The sequence below is a fragment of the Ascaphus truei genome, chromosome 16 (genome assembly GCF_040206685.1).
Source record: "Ascaphus truei isolate aAscTru1 chromosome 16, aAscTru1.hap1, whole genome shotgun sequence".
Classification (NCBI taxonomy): Eukaryota; Metazoa; Chordata; class Amphibia; order Anura; family Ascaphidae; genus Ascaphus; species Ascaphus truei.
In genome coordinates, this window is record NC_134498.1 from 13353634 (window position 1) to 13360991 (window position 7358).

At 53.9% G+C, this 7358-nt stretch overlaps 1 protein-coding gene across 1 annotated transcript in view; it reads left to right on the forward strand.

Annotated features, from left to right (window-relative positions):
- Nucleotides 1-5285: 5285 nt before the first annotated feature.
- LOC142467299 (mid1-interacting protein 1-B-like) overlaps nt 5286-7358 on the forward strand; it is a 61264-nt gene continuing 59191 nt past the window's right edge. Inside the window, exon 1 of the mRNA XM_075572800.1 lies at nt 5286-5960. The gene's annotated coding sequence lies outside the window, so the exon portion shown is untranslated. The remainder of the gene's footprint in view (nt 5961-7358) is intronic.

A 7358-nucleotide genomic window follows, 5' to 3' on the forward strand; every position in this document is an offset into this window, starting at 1 on the left:
TAATGAGAAGCCCCGGGTGTCTGCCCTCAGCCCAGCCTGTAATGAGAAGCCCCGGGTGTCTGCCCTCAGTCCCGCTGTAATGAGAAGCCCCGGGTGTCTGCCCTCAGCCCAGCCTGTAATGAGAAGCCCCGGGTGTCTGCCCTCAGTCCCGCCTGTAATGAGAAGCCCCGGGTGTCTGCCCTCAGTCCCACCTGTAATGAGAAGCCCCGGGTGTCTGCCTTCAGTCCCGCCTGTAATGAGAAGCCCCGGGTGTCTGCCCTCAGTCCCGCCTGTAATGAGAAGCCCCGGGTGTCTGCCTTCAGTCCCGCCTGTAATGAGAAGCCCCGGGTGTCTGCTCTCAGTCCCGCCTGTAATGAGAAGCCCCGGGTGTCTGCCCTCAGTCCCACCTGTAATGAGAAGCCCCGGGTGTCTGCCCTCAGTCCCGCCTGTAATGAGAAGCCCCGGGTGTCTGCCCTCAGCCCAGCCTGTAATGAGAAGCCCCGGGTGTTTGCCCTCAGCCCAGCCTGTAATGAGAAGCCCCGGGTGTCTGCCCTCAGTCCCGCCTGTAATGAGAAGCCCCGGGTGTCTGCCCTCAGCCCAGCCTGTAATGAGAAGCCCCGGGTGTCTGACCTCAGTCCCGCCTGTAATGAGAAGCCCCGGGTGTCTGCCCTCAGTCCCGCCTGTAATGAGAAGCCCCGGGTGTCTGCCCTCAGCCCAGCCTGTAATGAGAAGCCCCGGGTGTCTGCCCTCAGTCCCGCCTGTAATGAGAAGCCCCGGGTGTCTGCCCTCAGTCCCGCCTGTAATGAGAAGCCCCGGGTGTCTGCCCTCAGTCCCGCTGTAATGAGAAGCCCCGGGTGTCTGCCCTCAGCCCAGCCTGTAATGAGAAGCCCCGGGTGTCTGCCCTCAGTCCCGCCTGTAATGAGAAGCCCCGGGTGTCTGCCCTCAGCCCAGCCTGTAATGAGAAGCCCCGGGTGTCTGCCCTCAGTCCCGCCTGTAATGAGAAGCCCCGGGTGTCTGCCCTCAGTCCCGCCTGTAATGAGAAGCCCCGGGTGTCTGCCTTCAGTCCCGCCTGTAATGAGAAGCCCCGGGTGTTCAGTCCCCCTGTAATGAGAAGCCCCGGGTGTCTGCCCTCAGTCCCGCCTGTAATGAGAAGCCCCGGGTGTCTGCCCTCAGTCCCGCCTGTAATGAGAAGCCCCGGGTGTCTGCCTTCAGCCCCGCCTGTAATGAGAAGCCCCGGGTGTCTGCCCTCAGCCCAGCCTGTAATGAGAAGCCCCGGGTGTCTGACCTCAGTCCCGCCTGTAATGAGAAGCCCCGGGTGTCTGCCCTCAGTCCCGCCTGTAATGAGAAGCCCCGGGTGTCTGCCCTCAGCCCAGCCTGTAATGAGAAGCCCCGGGTGTCTGCCCTCAGTCCCGCCTGTAATGAGAAGCCCCGGGTGTCTGCCCTCAGTCCCGCCTGTAATGAGAAGCCCCGGGTGTCTGCCCTCAGCCCAGCCTGTAATGAGAAGCCCCGGGTGTCTGCCCTCAGTCCCGCTGTAATGAGAAGCCCCGGGTGTCTGCCCTCAGCCCAGCCTGTAATGAGAAGCCCCGGGTGTCTGCCCTCAGTCCCGCCTGTAATGAGAAGCCCCGGGTGTCTGCCCTCAGTCCCACCTGTAATGAGAAGCCCCGGGTGTCTGCCTTCAGTCCCGCCTGTAATGAGAAGCCCCGGGTGTCTGCCCTCAGTCCCGCCTGTAATGAGAAGCCCCGGGTGTCTGCCTTCAGTCCCGCCTGTAATGAGAAGCCCCGGGTGTTCAGTCCCCCTGTAATGAGAAGCCCCGGGTGTCTGCCCTCAGTCCCGCCTGTAATGAGAAGCCCCGGGTGTCTGCCCTCAGTCCCGCCTGTAATGAGAAGCCCCGGGTGTCTGCCTTCAGCCCCGCCTGTAATGAGAAGCCCCGGGTGTCTGCCCTCAGCCCAGCCTGTAATGAGAAGCCCCGGGTGTCTGACCTCAGTCCCGCCTGTAATGAGAAGCCCCGGGTGTCTGCCCTCAGTCCCGCCTGTAATGAGAAGCCCCGGGTGTCTGCCCTCAGCCCAGCCTGTAATGAGAAGCCCCGGGTGTCTGCCCTCAGTCCCGCCTGTAATGAGAAGCCCCGGGTGTCTGCCCTCAGTCCCGCCTGTAATGAGAAGCCCCGGGTGTCTGCCCTCAGCCCAGCCTGTAATGAGAAGCCCCGGGTGTCTGCCCTCAGTCCCGCTGTAATGAGAAGCCCCGGGTGTCTGCCCTCAGCCCAGCCTGTAATGAGAAGCCCCGGGTGTCTGCCCTCAGTCCCGCCTGTAATGAGAAGCCCCGGGTGTCTGCCCTCAGTCCCACCTGTAATGAGAAGCCCCGGGTGTCTGCCTTCAGTCCCGCCTGTAATGAGAAGCCCCGGGTGTCTGCCCTCAGTCCCGCCTGTAATGAGAAGCCCCGGGTGTCTGCCTTCAGTCCCGCCTGTAATGAGAAGCCCCGGGTGTCTGCTCTCAGTCCCGCCTGTAATGAGAAGCCCCGGGTGTCTGCCCTCAGTCCCACCTGTAATGAGAAGCCCCGGGTGTCTGCCCTCAGTCCCGCCTGTAATGAGAAGCCCCGGGTGTCTGCCCTCAGCCCAGCCTGTAATGAGAAGCCCCGGGTGTTTGCCCTCAGCCCAGCCTGTAATGAGAAGCCCCGGGTGTCTGCCCTCAGCCCCGCCTGTAATGAGAAGCCCCGGGTGTCTGCCCTCAGTCCCGCCTGTAATGAGAAGCCCTGGGTGTCTGCCCTCAGTCCAGCCTGTAATGAGAAGCCCCGGGTGTCTGCCCTCAGTCCCGCCTGTAATGAGAAGCCCCGGGTGTCTGCAGCCCCGCCTGTAATGAGAAGCCCCGGGTGTCTGCCCTCAGTCCCGCCTGTAATGAGAAGCCCCGGGTGTCTGCCCTCAGTCCAGCCTGTAATGAGAAGCCCCGGGTGTCTGCCCTCAGTCCCCCTGTAATGAGAAGCCCCGGGTGTCTGCCCTCAGTCCCGCCTGTAATGAGAAGCCCCGGGTGTCTGCCCTCAGTCCCGCCTGTAATGAGAAGCCCCGGGTGTCTGAAGCCTGCAAGCTGCAGTGAGCACGAGTGACGTCACACGCTACAGTGATATTTTTAGCTTCCAGTCGTGTCAAAAATTAACAATGGTTCATTCCTGTGCCGGCCAGCAGAGGGAGCACTAATACCACGAACGCCACTATTCCTTTCCCTCCGAGGGAGCGTCTCTCGCGTGGAGCCCGTGCACACCGTGTAAAAAGTACGCGAAAAAGCAAAACAGGACAGGCACGCCTATTGTCAAAATAGTGAGATTTATTAGCGCAATGTTTCGGTTCCCACTGAATCCTTTCCCAAGAGCTCTGGAGAAAGAATGGAGTGAGGACACAAACGTTGAGCTAATAAATCGCACTATTTTGAACATACAGTAGGAGTGCCTGTCCTGTTTTGCTGTTATATACTTTATACATATTTAAAAAGAGAGAGAGAGAGAAGCACAAGCTCCATCACGTAACAAAGTTAAAATAATGTAATGCACACAGGAGAAAGTCACCAGGACCTGCACTCACGAGGGGGGACGGGTAACTCGCGTTTGAGAGACAAATCTCTGCTTGCCGTCACTAAAGAACGGAGAACGGTCCCAACCCCGGCGCATCGGAGGCAGACCACCGGCAGCAGCCCGAAGCAGCCCCAGGAACGGGCTTCCCAGATGGGGCTGGATCGTAGGTTAAGTCCGCACTGTTTGCGATGTCGGCAGATCAGGCAGATCAGGCCGGCAGCTCGTGCCCCGTGTAGCTACCAGGATCATGTTTGAAATGTTTGAAACTGCCTCTCACGCTGATCTCCGTCTGTGGTAGGTGATGGCCACGGCTGGGAAGGCGGACACAGGGAAGCTGGAGCTTTTGAAGTCTGTGGCACCCCAGGTGTTGTAAGTCTGGCGGAGGGAGGTCCATGCCGCTGCACCTTTGGGTTGTGATATTGTACTGGCATCACCAGAGCACCTGGCACCCGCACGCCAGATTGGGGGAGACTTTTACGTTTCCTGCACTTGCACCTCCCTGGGCCTTTTGGCCGGGAGGAAGCTGAATATCTTTGTACCTGCCCGGCCTTTGGCCGGGGTGCTCCGGGACAGGCACGCTGCACTTGGTGTCCTGCTATGGTCACTGTAGCAGTGCACCCACTTTACACAGCACTTACTTTGTGTGTGTGTGTGCGGAGGAGATGCAGTGATGCACGGCTTGTCACCGTCTCTCTTCGGTGACAAAACGACCTGGGTGAGTGAGCTCCGGCCGAAAACCTAAGTATTGGACTTTCTTGCTGGCCTTCTGGCCGAAGGAAGAGGTGGACGTCGTCAAAGAGCCCGAGGAGATTCCTGGCCATCAGGCTGAAGATCCTTGGGAGGAGTAACAGGACTTGTTTGACTTCGGGAGGACAGATGCTAAAGCGGCTTGAGTTCACAGGGGAGGGAATACATTTTTTTTTTAAAAGAAGCTGCCTGTGAGTAGGTTTACTGGCTTTGCATCTCATCCCACGCTGTACTTAAAAGCTGTGTGAACAGCACAGCATTTGCTTATAAGGGTTCGATGTAAAAATTGATTTCAGGCAAAAGGTGGCACTATTTCCCAGAATCCCTTGCTGCAGTGGCAGCACGGTATGCTAGGTGATAATGGGGAAAGGCAGGGTTGCAGACCTGTCTAAGACATGTGAATGTGCTCACAAGTGATATTCTTTATTGGCTATATGCCAACGGTGGAGGTTTTTTGACGCCTTTGTCACCCACCATAACTTAAAAAAAAAATATATATATATATATATATATATATATATATATATATATATATATATATATATAGCAACTGTAAATATTACTGTATGTTCATTTGCATGTCTTAGACAGGTCTGCAACCCTGTCTTTCCCCATTGTCACCCAGCATACAGCGCTTCCACTGCAGCAAGGGATTCTGGGAAATGACATGCAAATGAGCACTCAGTGCCACCTTTTGTCTCAAGCTCATATTACACAAGCCAATCCTCAAGCCAGTGTATGCTGCTTTAAACACATATATATATATGTAGCCCCCTGTAAACAGCACACGCTATACCTATCTCCTTCTGCTGTGGTAAGTCCTGTTAAGATCAGGCACCAGTAATCATCATGGGTTTTCCCCCTTCATAGCCCTATCCTGAGTGGTAGACGCAGGCCTGGACTCTGCTGCAGGCGTGAGCCAGAGGGGAGGTTCTGCTGACATCACGAGGGGCGGGGCTAGCTCTATATTTAGCAGCCAACTCTGGTGAGTAGAGTTAGTAGAGAGTTGATAGTGATATCGAGAGTCTGGAGTTGCCGGTTAGTTATGCCGGGAGTATGCAGTTCAGTTAATATGCCATGAGTCAAGGAATCCTGCGGATCGGTCCGAGGATTTGGAGGAGACTACGGTCTCCCCTGCGCAGAGTGCAGGAGAGAGAGGAGCGGAAAGATTCAGCGTCCTTTAGTAGAGCTGATAGAGTTATAGACCTGGTGGACCAATGCCCTCACCCCACTGCCAGGGGTGATGGGGAGAATCCAAGACCCACCTCGAGGATAACTTCGGGGGTGGGCCACGGGGTATTGAAGCCCTAGCCCAGACCATCCTGCTGGAGGAGCGACTTGGAGGGAAGGAGAGGAGGAATTATCTGTGTGGAAGGCGAGCGGCGTAATAACCCATCGTGGCTATTGTTGTTGCGGCTGCTGGAAGCCACTATCGTTGGGATATTGCTGCTCTGTCAATAAAAGAGACTATTCATTATCATCAAAGACTGTGTGTGACTTGGAAGCTATTACCCTGGGACCCAAGGGGTTCTTCTATACCGGTCCTGTCCCATTACCCTGGGAGTATAGAAGATGGAGGCGCTGCACCACTAAGAGATCATGGAGGCTACCACCGCAGCAGCCCGGTCCTGGCTCCCCAATAATATCGTGGGAAGCTCAGGCACTCCTGTTCCTCACAGGTACGCACCACACCGCATGTAATCCGCCCTCATGCACCCTAGACACCACCGGAGAGTCTGGGGGAAGGGGGGAAGCAGGGTTACATATATATATACAGATGGGGGGAGGGGACAGAAACCTCTGCTCAGTTAATAGTCAGTTTTAATGAGTGTTGGTGCTGTACTGAGAATTGTTATAACGAATACACAAAAGAAAAAGGACTCAGCTGGTAGCACTCTATAACTCTAAAGTAAATAGTAATAGTAATGATAAGTGATAAGGATTAAAAATAATTTTAATGGTATATCTCTTAAAATAAAGGGGTTTACATAAATGAGAATAAAAATGCCTGTATATCCCAGGCAGAAGCCTGCTGTAATCAGGGTGTGATGAGGTATGTGCTAAATAACTATATAGTTAAAAAGCTTGACACACAGACCTGTATCACCATATACAATGTATATGGGGTAATATATTAGCACTAAGTAACCCCTCCTTATTGTAATGTTGGAGGGATATTATCAAAGTTGAAGAGATATATTCCCTCCTCCTTAATGCAGCGGAATTAGTTAAATCAATTGTCAGCCTGCTGCAGAAAAAAGTGCTATCTAGAGGTAAAGTCGTCACTATTTGGGGGTGACTGTGCTTAAACAGATCCGCCTAATGTACCCCTGGTTATTGTAGGCTGGCACTTAAACAGATCCTTGATTAATATCCAGATATGTCCAAAATTGAAATATTTTAGCATCCACGGTTACGGTAAGCACATGGAGGTGAATTCCTTTTTCGGAAACACACCGCTACAAATTCGATCTTGCACGCCAAAAGCTTTCATCCCCCCCACCAAGTGAAAGGCATCCCCACAAGCGAGTTTCTCAGACTGAAGAGAAATGTCTCGTCAACTCATGACTTTGACTTACGATCAAGGGAAATGAAATCAAGATTTTTACAAAGAGGCTATAGTAAGACCATGGTAGAGAGAGGGTACCGGAATAGCCTGAGCAAAACCCGTACTTCCCTCTTACAACCCAAGCGTAAGACAAAAGACAAAAAAGTTATCCGCTTTGTGGGGTCTTACAATCAGCAATGGCCACTACTACGTGGGGTCTTACAGCAACATTGGGGGGTGTTAATGACTGATCCTGACCTGGCACAAGCCCTGGGCAAACAAGTCACTATGACAAGCCGCCGGGCACCCAATCTTAAAGATACTTTGGTCAACAGTCATTACATCCCACATGTTGATAAAACTTTTTTGTCTGTTACCCCACGCATAGGATTTGCCAAATGTTCCAAATGCTCGGCTTGCAAACATATGGAAAATAGACTCACGTTCCCAAATAGTCAAAAGACCCATGTCTACACAATTCGCTCCACGCTCAACTGTAAATCTAAAGGGGTGATCTATTGTATCCTAT